At 45.1% G+C, this 13,277-nt stretch overlaps 1 long non-coding RNA gene across 2 annotated transcripts; it reads right to left on the reverse strand.

Moving 5' to 3' along the window:
* Window positions 1–3,333: 3,333 nt before the first annotated feature.
* On the reverse strand, window positions 3,334–10,777 carry LOC142903785 (uncharacterized). Of its 2 annotated transcripts, XR_012929289.1 has the most exons (3): window positions 10,466–10,777; window positions 8,519–8,712; window positions 3,334–3,908 (listed from the first exon to the last, which is right to left on the reverse strand). It is a non-coding gene; the product is annotated as an uncharacterized LOC142903785 (long non-coding RNA). The 2 variants fall into 2 exon arrangements; XR_012929288.1 differs by lacking the exon at window positions 3,334–3,908 and having other exon boundaries at window positions 8,095–8,712.
* Window positions 10,778–13,277: the final 2,500 nt, after the last annotated feature.

Raw genomic sequence — 13,277 nt, forward strand, 5'->3', positions numbered from 1 at the left:
CCCATCGCTTTAAAAAAAAAAAAAAAAAAAAAAAAAAAAAAATCAAGAATTTTATTTGGCTCTAGTGGAGGAGATTCACTCAATTAATTATAAATAAAGAATAAATGAAAAAAAAAATCAAACTGCACACCATTTCTGTTTACAGACTTCTAAAAAAAAATAAATAAACAAGCTCATGCTTGTAGTTTTCCACATGCATGGGAATAAAAAGGTAGACTCACAGGTGCACTGCACAGGTGTTTAAGCCTCTGTGACGTGTCTGTGCCCTTTGTGACATCACTTTCTAAAAGGTGGAGTAGTCATAAAGGTACAGGATGATCTTTCCCTGATTTCTGGAATGTTCGTTGACAGAAATCTTCATTTGATAGAGAGACTTTACCGTCATTCTGACTGACATGCTGGACACTTCATTTCAAATAAAATCTGTTCCATCAACGGCTCAGCAACAGAGCAACAACGGATGAATAAATGCAGTGAAATTATCGAATATAATCGCACTAGCTATTAAAATACAGGACAGAGAAAAATTGCATATTTTCAATAGAAATAATTTATAAATACACATTTCCACAGTGTTTAGCATTTATTTTCCACAGTGAATATAAAAGGCCCTCTTACAATTCAATGTAAAGTAAGAATAGATACAAATAAGCTCAGAATCGTCACTGATTAACTCGCAGGGGCTAATTCATCACTTCATTCCCTCTTCCCAGCAGCCTGTTGAGGAGACACCGCACCGATCGATCCGTTACACCGGGGCCCTAACGTCCCACTCATTTGCATATTCTAATTAGTTTTTGCGCACCGAGCGCTGTTTTTGTCTTCGCGCGGGCAGTCTGCTCATCTGTTGACGGGGTATTATTCTCCGGCGGGTCACATGATGATGCAAGACAATATCCCACTTCAGGGTATTGAGGGCACCGCGCGCACGGTGGCCATTAAGCGCACGAGACAAACAACAGAGGGCGGCTGAAGCAACAGAGGCATTAACGGCACATTCATTGTGTGTTTTATTCACACACACACACACACACACACACACACACACACACACACACACACACACACACACACACACACACACACACACACACACACCAGCGCAACTCGTGGCTCCGTAAATTCCGATTTTGAAAGTAAGAGCGACGACGTTGATCGTCCTCTCAGCCTCGAGCCTCGCTGAAAAATGAGAACAAGCCACAAGCCCAGCAGTCTCCCCCCCCCCGCCCCCACCTTTTAATCAGCTATTATTCAATTACAGCCGCTGTTTTCCGTCGCTTTGCGGCACGCTTTGGGGACATCTGGCGCCGTCATTTTGCGCACGGGAGACTCTATATGGAGATGAGAGGCGCCGGCCGGCCGAGATGGAAGCGCAGATAAGGTCCCGTCAATGGGGGAACATGTGGTGATGAATACATGAATCGATGGCCCGCTGTCAGCCGGGCCGAGGGCCGAGCCAGCCGCGGATTTACTGCGGGGGTGTCACCGCAGATATGATCAAGGGGGCTTCGGCACCGCGGTGCAACGGCGCAAGCCTCAATTCAGGGGCCGGCGAGGGGCGTGGTGGTGAGGGTGGGGCTAACTGCGCAATCGCAAAGGAAAACGCCTTTATTCCAGCAGTATTGAACTGAGTGAGAAATGGATTAAAATCACATTCAAATGAGCAGATGTTCATCCTCATGAACAATTACATTTTAAACAGCAGAAACAAATGTAAATGCTTCAGGGAAAAAAATATATATATATATTGGCCCCATGTTTACAGCATTCACCCAATAAAATGATGCCACTGTTGCAGATTAATTAGCTGAGCTAGCTAATTGCTGGTTTGTCTGATCGTACACCTGCAGAGTAATTGAGTGCATCGGAAATTCCTCAAAGAATTGCTCAAAAGATTGATCTCATCTGGTCTTTATTTTAAATCAGGGTGTGAAAGTGGGTGGTTCTGAAATACATAGTAAAAACAAAACAAAAAAAAACAGAAATCAGCAAACACAAACGAACAAAAGCTCATAAACTATCAGTTAAAACGCACCAAACCCACCTCGACCACAACACTGCATGCGTCCATGTTGTCAAAGGGAGACCATGAAAAATGGCCTGAAGGGAAATACAAGTTTCAACACAAATCAGTAAACTCACATCTCTCTGGACGCACACCGTGACACACATGGCTCAAGCAGCTGTGTTTGGAAAGTGGAGCAGGCAACTCAACACACCTGCACTGCTGCTCCCTGTCAGCCCTCTCACTGCAACCCTCCTCCACTACACAATATCCGCAGCAGTGCCCCTAGTGGCGGCGCCCTGAATCACCTGCCCCGTCTCCTAAAGAACGGCAACATTTTAGCTTCCTGCTAACTGTTGCTCTTTTTTCTTCATGGTTCCAGGGGGCCAAAAGGAGCAGCTGACGGGATGTTGTCACTGACCTAGGACTTGATGGGACCTGATGGGATGGGGAAATACCCCCTCCCAATCCCATGCCCCAAAATATTTTCTGAAAAGTGCCAACAAACATAAAAAAACAAGACAAAACTGAAGGATGGACTTTCTCATTTCAAGCAAGCTGAAAGATGCATAAAGGGAATTTTGCATAATAAAGGTCCTTTAAATTATTACAAATACATATTTATTTTTCCATTTTGCTGACAAATCTTAACCCTTTTTGACACAAATCTACAGAGGTGAGAACCATGGACACTCGAGATTATTATTTTTTTCCTGTGACATGGTGAGTTTCATTTTGTTCCTCCCTGATGCATCCTGCTAATTACAACCACTGATTCATCCACCGCGACCCTTCAGCATGATGTGAGAGTCCAGGTCAGTGACTCGCTTCAGAACCAGAACCAGCGGGTCTGCGTCTTTGTCCGAGGCTCCAGAAACGGCTCCTCCAATCCGGCTAATTGCCGTTTTCCCACATCCCGGCTTCCAGGAGGAGCCGTTGATCAAAACACCCCATAAAGGTGCGGAAAACAAAAGAACCCCCCCCCGTGTCCCGACAACATGCCGCTGGTCTCCTCTGCTGAAACAAAACAGTAATTAGGGCAATAACTTCATGCCTTCGCCGTTCTATAGTCTCCATTTCTGTGTGAGTGCATCTATTTGTGCTCAGGAGTTTGCTCGAGGAACTCTGACTTGCCGAGTGTGCCGCATTCTCCTGTCCTGCACCCCCCCCCCCCCGCATCCTCTCCCCGTCCTATGTGCAGATGTGTCATTGGCATAATGAGGAAAATGCTTTGGGAAAAGAGAGAGAGGGGCCCACCTCCTCCACCCCCTCCCCACCCCAACCACTCACTCACCCGTCCAGCTTTCGAAAACTTTCTTTGCAAAAAAAAAAAAAAAAATGCTCCACATTGTTGCTCCCTCTCTAAGCACTGTTGACATAATTACTCGGGCCCGTTTCTCGTCTAATTAGCACGCTTCCAGAGTGGACAGGGACCGGCAGAAGAAGGGAATCGGACAGGCATGGCAGGGCCAACACAAAAAGAGGGGGCCTCTGGTTTCAGCGTAATTAGGTGAGACAATGCCCCTGACTGTTTGGGGCAGTGGCAGTGGTTCAGAGCCCGGCCAGAGCCGGCCAGTCCCCGAGACCCTAATAAGCCCCTAATTGTCTTTTTTTTTTTTGGATTCATACAAGCGGCAGCAGACATGAAGGCTGCGTGTTCCCGGTCTCCTGCCGAGAGTGAATTTGAGTCGAGTCGATCAGGAGCCTCTTGAGTTTTTTAGGGAACCTCGAGCTCGCCGTGACCTGTGTTGACCTCTTGCGACAACGACGGCGTCCCAAACCAGAGGCAGCTGTCGCCGTGCTGGAAGCATACGGAGCAGCAGCTGTGGCAACTCTGTGCGACGAAAATGACTTTTGAAGTTATCATCTGGTCGATGCGTGGCTGAAAATCCCGCTGTTTGAGCTGTGGGAGAAGGTCGATATTAGTTTGAAGAGCAGAGGAAACAAAGAAGATGACATCACTGATACACTAAAAGAAGGATTTTAAATTTTAAAACTAAACCCATAAATTAATCAGGGTGGGTTTTTATTCTAACTAAACATCAAGATTGTTACTCAAGCCACAGCAGGGAAAGTTGTGTTGTTTGAGGGCAAAAAAGGGGCGAAAGAGACAGTGATAAGCAATTTAAGAAACACGACACAGGTCACTGCCAACCCAACCCCAACTTTGTCCTAGAGACATGGGGACACTTGCTGCTTCATCGGGCGCCCCAAAGACACACCCACGCTAAATTTGGGGCTTCTAGCGCACGAGGAACCCCAAAGCCCTAACCCTAATTTCAGCCTTAACCCTAACCCTTATGCCATGCAAGTCTATGGGGGTCAAAGGTCAACTTTGTCCTAGAGACATGCGGACACTTGCTTTCTCTTCAGGAGCCCTCAAGACACACCCACGCCAAATTTGGGGCTTCTAGCGCGTGAGGATCCCAAAAACCCTAACCCTAATTTCAGCCTTAACCCTAACCCTAACCCTAATTTCAGCCTTAACCCTAACCCTTATGCCATGCAAGTCTATGAGGGTCAAAAGTCAACTTTATCCTAGAGACATGTGGACACTTGCAGCTTCATTGGGGGCCCCAAAGACACACCCACGCCAAATTTGGGGCTTCTAGCGCGTGAGGAACCCAAAAACCCTAACCCTAATTTCAGCCTTAACCCTAACCCTAACCCTAATTTCAGCCTTAACCCTAACCCTTATGCCATGCAAGTCTATGAGGGTCAAAAGTCAACTTTATCCTAGAGACATGCGGACACTTGCAGCTTCATTGGGGGCCCCAAAGACACACCCACGCCAAATTTGGGGCTTCTAGCGCGTGAGGAACCCAAAAACCCTAACCCTAATTTCAGCCTTAACCCTAACCCTAACCCTAATTTCAGCCTTAACCCTAACCCTTATGCCATGCAAGTCTATGAGGGTCAAAAGTCAACTTTGTCCGAGAGACATGCGGACACTTGCTTTCTCTTCAGGAGCCCTCAAGACACACCCACGCCAAATTTGGGGCTTCTAGCACGTGAGGAACCCAAAAACCCTAACCCTAATTTCAGCCTTAACCCTAACCCTAACCCTAATTTCAGCCTTAACCCTAACCCTTATGCCATGCAAGTCTATGAGGGTCAAAAGTCAACTTTGTCCTAGAGACATGCGGACACTTGCAGCTTCATTGGGGGCCCCAAAGACACACCCACGCCAAATTTGGGGCTTCTAGCGCGTGAGGAACCCAAAAACCCTAACCCTAATTTCAGCCTTAACCCTAACCCTAACCCTAATTTCAGCCTTAACCCTAACCCTTATGCCATGCAAGTCTATGAGGGTCAAAAGTCAACTTTGTCCTAGAGACATGCGGACACTTGCAGCTTCATTGGAGGCCCCAAAGACACACCCACGCCAAATTTGGGGCTTCTAGCACGTGAGGAACCCAAAAACCCTAACCCTAATTTCAGCCTTAACCCTAACCCTAACCCTAATTTCAGCCTTAACCCTAACCCTTATGCCATGCAAGTCTATGAGGGTCAAAAGTCAACTTTATCCTAGAGACATGCGGACACTTGCAGCTTCATTGGGAGCCCCAAAGACACACCCACGCCAGATTTGGGGCTTCTAGCGCGTGAGGAACCCAAAAACCCTAACCCTAATTTCAGCCTTAACCCTAACCCTTATGCCATGCAAGTCTATGAGGGTCAAAAGTCAACTTTATCCTAGAGACATGCGGACACTTGCAGCTTCATTGGGGGCCCCAAAGACACACCCACGCCAAATTTGGGGCTTCTAGCGCGTGAGGAACCCAAAAACCCTATCCCTAATTTCAGCCTTAACCCTAACCCTTATGCCATGCAAGTCTATGAGGGTCAAAAGTCAACTTTATCCTAGAGACATGCGGACACTTGCAGCTTCATTGGGGGCCCCAAAGACACACCCACGCCAAATTTGGGGCTTCTAGCGCGTGAGGAACCCAAAAACCCTAACCCTAATTTCAGCCTTAACCCTAACCCTTATGCCATGCAAGTCTATGAGGGTCAAAAGTCAACTTTATCCCAGAGACATGGGGATACGTGCTGCTTCATCAGGGGCCCAAAAGACACACCCACGCCAAATTTGGGGCCTCTAGGCCATGAGGAACCCCAAAACCCTAACCCTAATATGAGCCTTAACACCATCTGCAACCCTAATGTCAACCCTAATACCAACCCTAACCCTAACCCCAACTGCAACGCAAATGTCAATTCTAACCCCAACTGCAACTGTTATGACAACCCTAACCATAACCACACCCCTTACCCCAATCCCAAACTCTAATGCCAATCCCAACCCTAACCCCTGCTGTAGAGAACAGGCTACTGCTACACGCATATGAATGCCTGTTTTCAAGTTCATTGGTAAATAAACCTGCAAACTCCTGCAAATAATATGGAGATGTTTTACTTTGATCATGGCCTAGAGACGGGTGCATAGAGATGGATACATAGGTCAACGAAACAAGCCAACGGTGTGCGTGTACACCGTACTCCGTCATAAAGTAGCAGATTGAATCTTCCATCGGCCTGAAAATAAACAAACAAAACCAACTTTGTCTTGACCACATTTACACTCAGAGTCATTTATTAATTATTGCATCTTGGAAAAACTGGAGTCTCGGTTCAATCACCCACTTCTCAAGACTTTGGAAGACCCTACAGGGTGCATTTCATCACAGAAGGATGAGCCTGCGAAAGCAAATACGCACACACACACACACACACACACACACACACACACAGGCCCATATGTTTGAGGCCACCTCTACTGGCAGGTGGTTCCCAGAAAAGCCCCATATTTCATAATTTCACTCTACTCTCTCACATCCGCCGTGGTCAGAGCTGCTCGGCCTGGGGCGACGTCAATGCGATGTGCCCTCACTCCTTTAATTAGCTGTCAATTAGTGCAAACGAATCAAGTCTTCGCCTAATTAAGCAATGCCACCAGGCAGCTCCCGTACACAGGCCATTGTGTGAGCGGCATGAGAAAACCGCGGCTAGCAAACTCAGTTTGCATCACGAGTGCAACTTAACGATCCCACTGACACACACACACACACACACACACACACACACACACTGAGCTTGCTTGGTGTGTGTGTGTGTGTGCAAAGACCAGAGTAAGCTGCACATTTTCTGCAAACCCTCTTTAGTTTTTAGTCCTTCATGCACTGTCATCTCTATATCTTTTTATATTTTGAGAACTGTGACACCAGAAGCAATAAACAAATCTTTGTATTGCTTCTTTATATATCTGTGTGCGCAGAAATATATATATATATTTAAAAGTACTCAAGTTTTCATGACACTGTGATGTATGACAGTTTTGTGTTTAATCAGTGTCCTTGAAAGGCAACTGGATTTGAAAAGTATGAAGTCTTGATCGTTCTTTTTTGCCAAACTCCCATCTGAAGTATCAGCGTTTACATCAGAAGGCAACAGTTCAAAGGTGCCATTCGCAACAACACAAGAAGAAGAAAAAGAAGAAGGAATGACGGCAGCTCTTTCACTTGAGGATGCACTTGACACAAAGAGACGTGTTGATGTATAATTATTTCTCCTCCACCCTCCTTCAGAAACTCATCTCTTGACACACAATCCACGTCTTCCCTCTACACAGTGTGTAATCTGTCTGAGCATCTGTTCACTTCCAAATCTTCAGACAACGTCGCCTTTTTCACTTTGACAAGTTGCTTTGGCTGAATGAGATGGCAAAATTTGAATTGAGTCCGATCAGAATTGCAAATGACTGGATAAGAACCACAGTACCAAGACACACCGAAAAGATTTTTTGTGTTGTTTTGTTTTTTTGTTGGGGGTGAGGAGGGAGTGAGGGGGACTTGTAGCATCAAAATAAAAACCTTTTACAATTTTTTTTTGGTAAATGCGTGACTTGGATCGCAGGGAATAACGCACTAATTGCACAGAAATCCCACCACATTCACTTTTTTCTATTATTCTGAAATGCATAATCCATTATACCAATAAAGTTATTTCCCCCTTGTTTTGTCTTTTTAAATTCACACATGTATACATTGTGATGTGATTTCTATTCATTGGTTTCAAAAAGGTGGAAAGAGCTTCATTAAAGAGGTGTATTTTTTTCTCTTCCCGTGCTTTTTGGATTTATTGAGACTTCTGAAGATTGCCCCCCCCCCCCCCCCACTCAAGTGTGTTTGTTCACTGCGACGTGTGATATCCTTTTCAAAACACCAGCAGCAGGGAGGAGTCTCCCTAATGTTTATGGCACGTGGTGAGCGGTTTCAGCGGATTGTTGCCGTCCTCCTCCAGCCGCCACTCTGGACTGTCAGCGGCTGTAATTGTTATTTAATGGATTAAACATTCATCCTTTCTCTGCAAACCCCCAGAGGGATGCATGACAGCCTCGCCATGTTCACGCTACTAAACGTCCCCCCGGCACCCACACACACACTCACACACACACACAAACACACAGACTCATTTGACGGCTGTGTTTGTGCTTAAAATTCAATTATCCACTTATTGATAGCTCTCCAGGGGAGCAGGAGAAGTTGACACGGTGCTGCTGGAGGTGTGGATGATTTCCCAGGAGGCCGCCGTCTCCTCCGCACATCTCCAGCTGGATCTATTTCATGGCTTTACTCATCAGCGGCCGACGCAGATGGAGCTCAAGCCCACCGTCACCCACCTACACACAGCAGCCAAGGCAGAACCTGGACAAACACATACATAAAATAAACGCGTGAATGTTGTTTGCAGGATATTTCTGGGTGAAAAAAAAGATGCATTTGGGTTGACACTGGGGAGGAAAGGTATAAGTAGGACCAAAACATGTGACCAAAAAAAAATAAATAGTGGGAGGTTTGTTCTAACACATACATTTATGTTGATGTTGCTGTAAAAAAAAAAAAAAAAAAAAAAAGGCATACTGGTTCTTGCTGAAACTCACAGGAATAACTGCTGTTGTATGGTAGTTTAGCATTAAGCAGAGTGAATGGGCACAAAATCTCAACATGTCTAAAAATTGAAAAAACGACATCCTATCCTATGTAGTTTTTGTCTGGGATAAAAAAAAAATTTACAGAAATGACCGTCCAATCATAGTTTAGCATGAGACGGAGTGGTAGAAGACCGAAAATGTGAGAAAATAACAGTAGTATGTTGTCTTTTTTCAGGGGCCAAAAAAATAAAATCAGCTCGAAAATCACAGAAATGACTGTTCTGAGATAGTGAGCATGGAAAATGGGCAAAGAGCACAAATATCTACATCCGAAAATGGAAGGAGAAAAAAAAGTCATGCTATACAATGATGCTTTTTTTTTTTTTTTTGAAAGGTTTTTCTTTGTTTAAATTGGAAAATGTGGGTCAAGACTCAAATTGGGCCGAAACATTATTTAATGCCTTAATTTGAGAACTTTGCATAAACAGCCATAGGAGAAGATTATCATATCGCAATAATAATCAATAATAGACAAAAAATAGTCAAAAAGTGTAACGTTGAATATCTGTATTTTTTTTCTTTACTTCTTTTAAAAAAGTCTGCAAAAATTTGTTTTTTTTTATTTTTTAACCCTATATGTGTTTTTTGTGCTTTGACTGCGTCCAGACAGCCACAGGTAGAGGCCCACAGGTTGGCCACGCGTCCTCAGAGTCCCACGAGGCCTCCTGGGTCCCCGTGGGACCTCTTGGCTTGCCGCCGGCCTCGTTCCCCGCTAATTACTGCACTGGTCCCTCCTCTCCCACGAGACGCCTCCGCTCAGATGACGACACGCCGCACAGTTTGGTGCTCGGCATCACAGGGAAACAACAGCTGGGGCCTGCCGGCTGCACATCAATACCCGGGGGTGAAGGGTGGGGGAGGTGAAGGGGAGGAATTGAGCTGTGGAGAAGGTTGGCAGGCAGGGAGAGAGGGGGGGGTGGGGGGGGAGGTAACATAACGCTTTCATTCACAACCCAGATAGATTGTTTTGATGCAATTTTGCAAATCACCCCCCCAAAAAAAACCAAAAACACTTTCAATGAATAAGTGACAGTGAACAGTGTTTTCAGTCACTACTACTGAAATCTACTCTATCTGCAGGACAGATGAATCCATCGTTATTGTTTTTTTTTTCATTCTAAATTGACCCTGGGCTCGGGAAGAAGCGGGTATGGAAAATGAATGAATGAATGAATGAATGAATGAATGAATGCTCATCCAGTAAGCTAACAACCAATAGAAAGCTGTTTTAGCCACTCTTAAAAAACACACTGGATTCCACGGCCAATCAGTTTCCATTCAGTTGTGACAAAACCAGGCAATGCTGCTTGTATGTCACAGACAAAAGGTTTGCCAATGACCTTCCAAATGTCACTTCTTATTTCCAAACACCTGCTGTGTGGGGTGTGTCCTAGATGCACGCCTGAGCTAAATAAAAAAGATAATGGTGGGATGTTCAGTTCGATCAGGTGAGTGCGGTCGAGTACCTGTGACGACCCAGGTCGCCTGAGGTCGCACGCGATGCAGGGGAATCTTTAGCTTAGAATAATGAAGGTGAATCTTGTTGATATGACGGGGTCAGACTGCAGCTCGCAGCGTCCCGCAAGCACGACAGCGGATCGATGGCCTCGCCGCACACTGTGCTGATTGCACTGACTGTTCATTAGCAGAGCCACGGGTTTTACAGGCTGGCACACCTCCGTCGGCCATAAATCTCGGCTCTCCTCCCAGGTTTGCTCCCCTGTCTCATCAAAAAGGGGCGATGAAGAATGAGCTCGGCGTGATGAAAAAGAGAATGAGATGTATCCTCCTCCTCCTCCTCCTCCTCCTTCTCGCCGCACTAAGACGAGCCTGCACGCACAGAAAAATGACACTTGGAGCCTCGCCCTGAAGGTGATGTGTTTCAGATGCTAATGTTGGCTCTTAGTGAGTCATCATTAAACTAAAGTGACTCTGGAGAAGGAAAATGCAATACGGGGAGGAAAAAAAGCAATTGTTCTACTAGAGTAGTAGACCATAAATCTGAATCAGACTGTCAGGAAGACTGTCTTTGTGTGCGGATAAAGATACAAATTTTGACATTGCTAACAGACTGGAGCTTGACACCATTTGACGAATAGCTGGCTACCTTTTTAGAGTTCTGAAAACGTAAAAATGAAATGTCAGACTGCAGCTTGTTTCATTTTCAGGAGCATATTGAATTCCTGGGAAACTCAAAGCTGGATTTTTGGGCGAGAGATATACACCCTCATTTTGATGTTAAAATGTTGAGTAGAGTGTTTTAGTACATGCTTTCTGAAATTTCCTTTCATTTTATCTTAGATATATTGGTTAAGTTAAATTATGTCTAAAAAAGGCTAATCTCAGAAAGGCTCATTAACAACAACAATAACAACAACAACAGAAAGTGAAAAAAAATATATATCCACTGAGTCACTAATTATAATCATCATTGTCCTCATACGTATAAACAGCCCAAGACTGTGAATAATCAATGTATTTTGAGAAAAGTGGATATGTCAGGCTGGCTGCAGCTCGTTGCCCCTGCTCACTTTGTTCTTTTCAGAGGGGCTAATTGTCAGAAAATGTTGTTTGACAGTTGGATGAGGTCATGGTCTGACAAGCGAGTGTGGCTCAGTGGAGAGTGACGACATGTTGCTGCGGCCTATTCATTCGGGACCTTTTTATTTCTGCATTTCCAGGTCACGAAATTTAGGTCAGAGAACAATGCACTCTCTTGACCGTAGCAGGGTGCCCGAACCCTTCTCATGCTCCCCACTGACCCTCGTCCCCGAGCCTTCACATCCAAACACTCAACATGTTTCAGGCTAACTTAACACCGCCAGTGGATTCAAGGGGACAGGAAGGATTTAGACCCCTCTAAAAAGCAGACTTGGGAGCCTCCTTGTGGCTATAAGCCGTTATTACAAATCGACTTATTATATTTTATTTCTGGGTATGTATTTGTTTTTGACTTAGTTTTCTGTTGTTGTTGTTGTGGTGTTTTTTTTTTGTGCTACATTTAAATGTTACTGCTATAGAGAGGTTACCGGTTTAGTGGGGGGATTAGCACCGCAGCTAACCTGATATTCTAGAATAGAAGCAATAGCAGAAATATCTAGAAATGTCTGTTTTTGTTTTTGTTAGACGATAGCACCGAAACAGATCATCCGTTTTTAATCACACACGTTTACGAGGAAATTCATTTGACTTTCACGCAGTTTGAATGACACTATAATAATAATCTGTTGTGAACAACACACATATACTGTAGTCCAAATAAAGCAAATGACGGAAAAGCTGTTCGTTACCACGCTTAACTGTAGTATGACCAGCAAAGTGGTATCCTTTTGTTAAATATGAGTGGTAAAGGGGGTGAAATGTGTTAAAATGTGAACGTTATCCAGTTCTGAGAAAACTTGCTTGCTAACCTTCAGTTTCAGGTTTTGGGAGTTCCTGCTTCTTTCTCTTCAACAGGTGCTGTGATATCTTGACTGGACAAAATTCATAATGGCGATGAAATCATTGGTTAAAAAGCACGTAAACCAAATTCCTTGCAATGTTTACTATCGTCAGAAATGCTGTATCAGGAAGTAGCTTCAAACATCGCCTACTTCCTGATAACGTAATTTCCCTACGGATTTATTTATTTTTATTTTTTTTTTACATTTGTATTTAAATTCAACAACATTGACAAACAATTCAAAATAATCCACAAAACTGGGTCCATTGCAATAAATCCATGTTCTGCACTGACAACACACACAGGGCTTTTAAATTTTCCGCCAGTCGCTGTCGCTGCGTGATGACGTCACCCGAGTCGAAGATAAATACACTAGGAGCTCCGCCTTCTCTCGCCGGGTGCGGTGGCGCGCGCCTGTAATCCAAGCTACCGGGAGGCTGAGGCTGGCGGATCGTTTGAGCTCAGGAGTTCTGAGCTGCAGCGGACTATGCCGATCGGGTGTCCGCACTAAGCTCGGTATCGATATGGTGCTCCTGGGGGAGCCCGGGACCACCAGGTCGTCTAAGGAGGGGTGCACCGGCCCAGGTCGGAAACGGAGCAGGCCAAAGCCCCCGTGCCGCTCAGTAGTGGGATCGCGCCCGTGAATAGACGCTGTAGCGCAGCCTGAGTAATACAGCGAGACTCAGTCTTTTGGTTGCTGTACGACACGTCGCTATTATCACACACACGACGCCTTGTGTTTTTTGAGCTTTTTCCTGTTTCTTCGTCCTATTCACATATTTTGGAAAACGACCCCGGAGCCGCTATGCTCCATGTTCTACACCGCCTCCCACTGG

Source organism: Nelusetta ayraudi, unplaced genomic scaffold (genome assembly GCF_046127955.1).
Source record: "Nelusetta ayraudi isolate G7.1 ecotype Tasmania unplaced genomic scaffold, CSIRO-AGI_Nayr_v1 ptg000118l, whole genome shotgun sequence".
In the NCBI taxonomy this organism is placed as follows: Eukaryota; Metazoa; Chordata; class Actinopteri; order Tetraodontiformes; family Monacanthidae; genus Nelusetta; species Nelusetta ayraudi.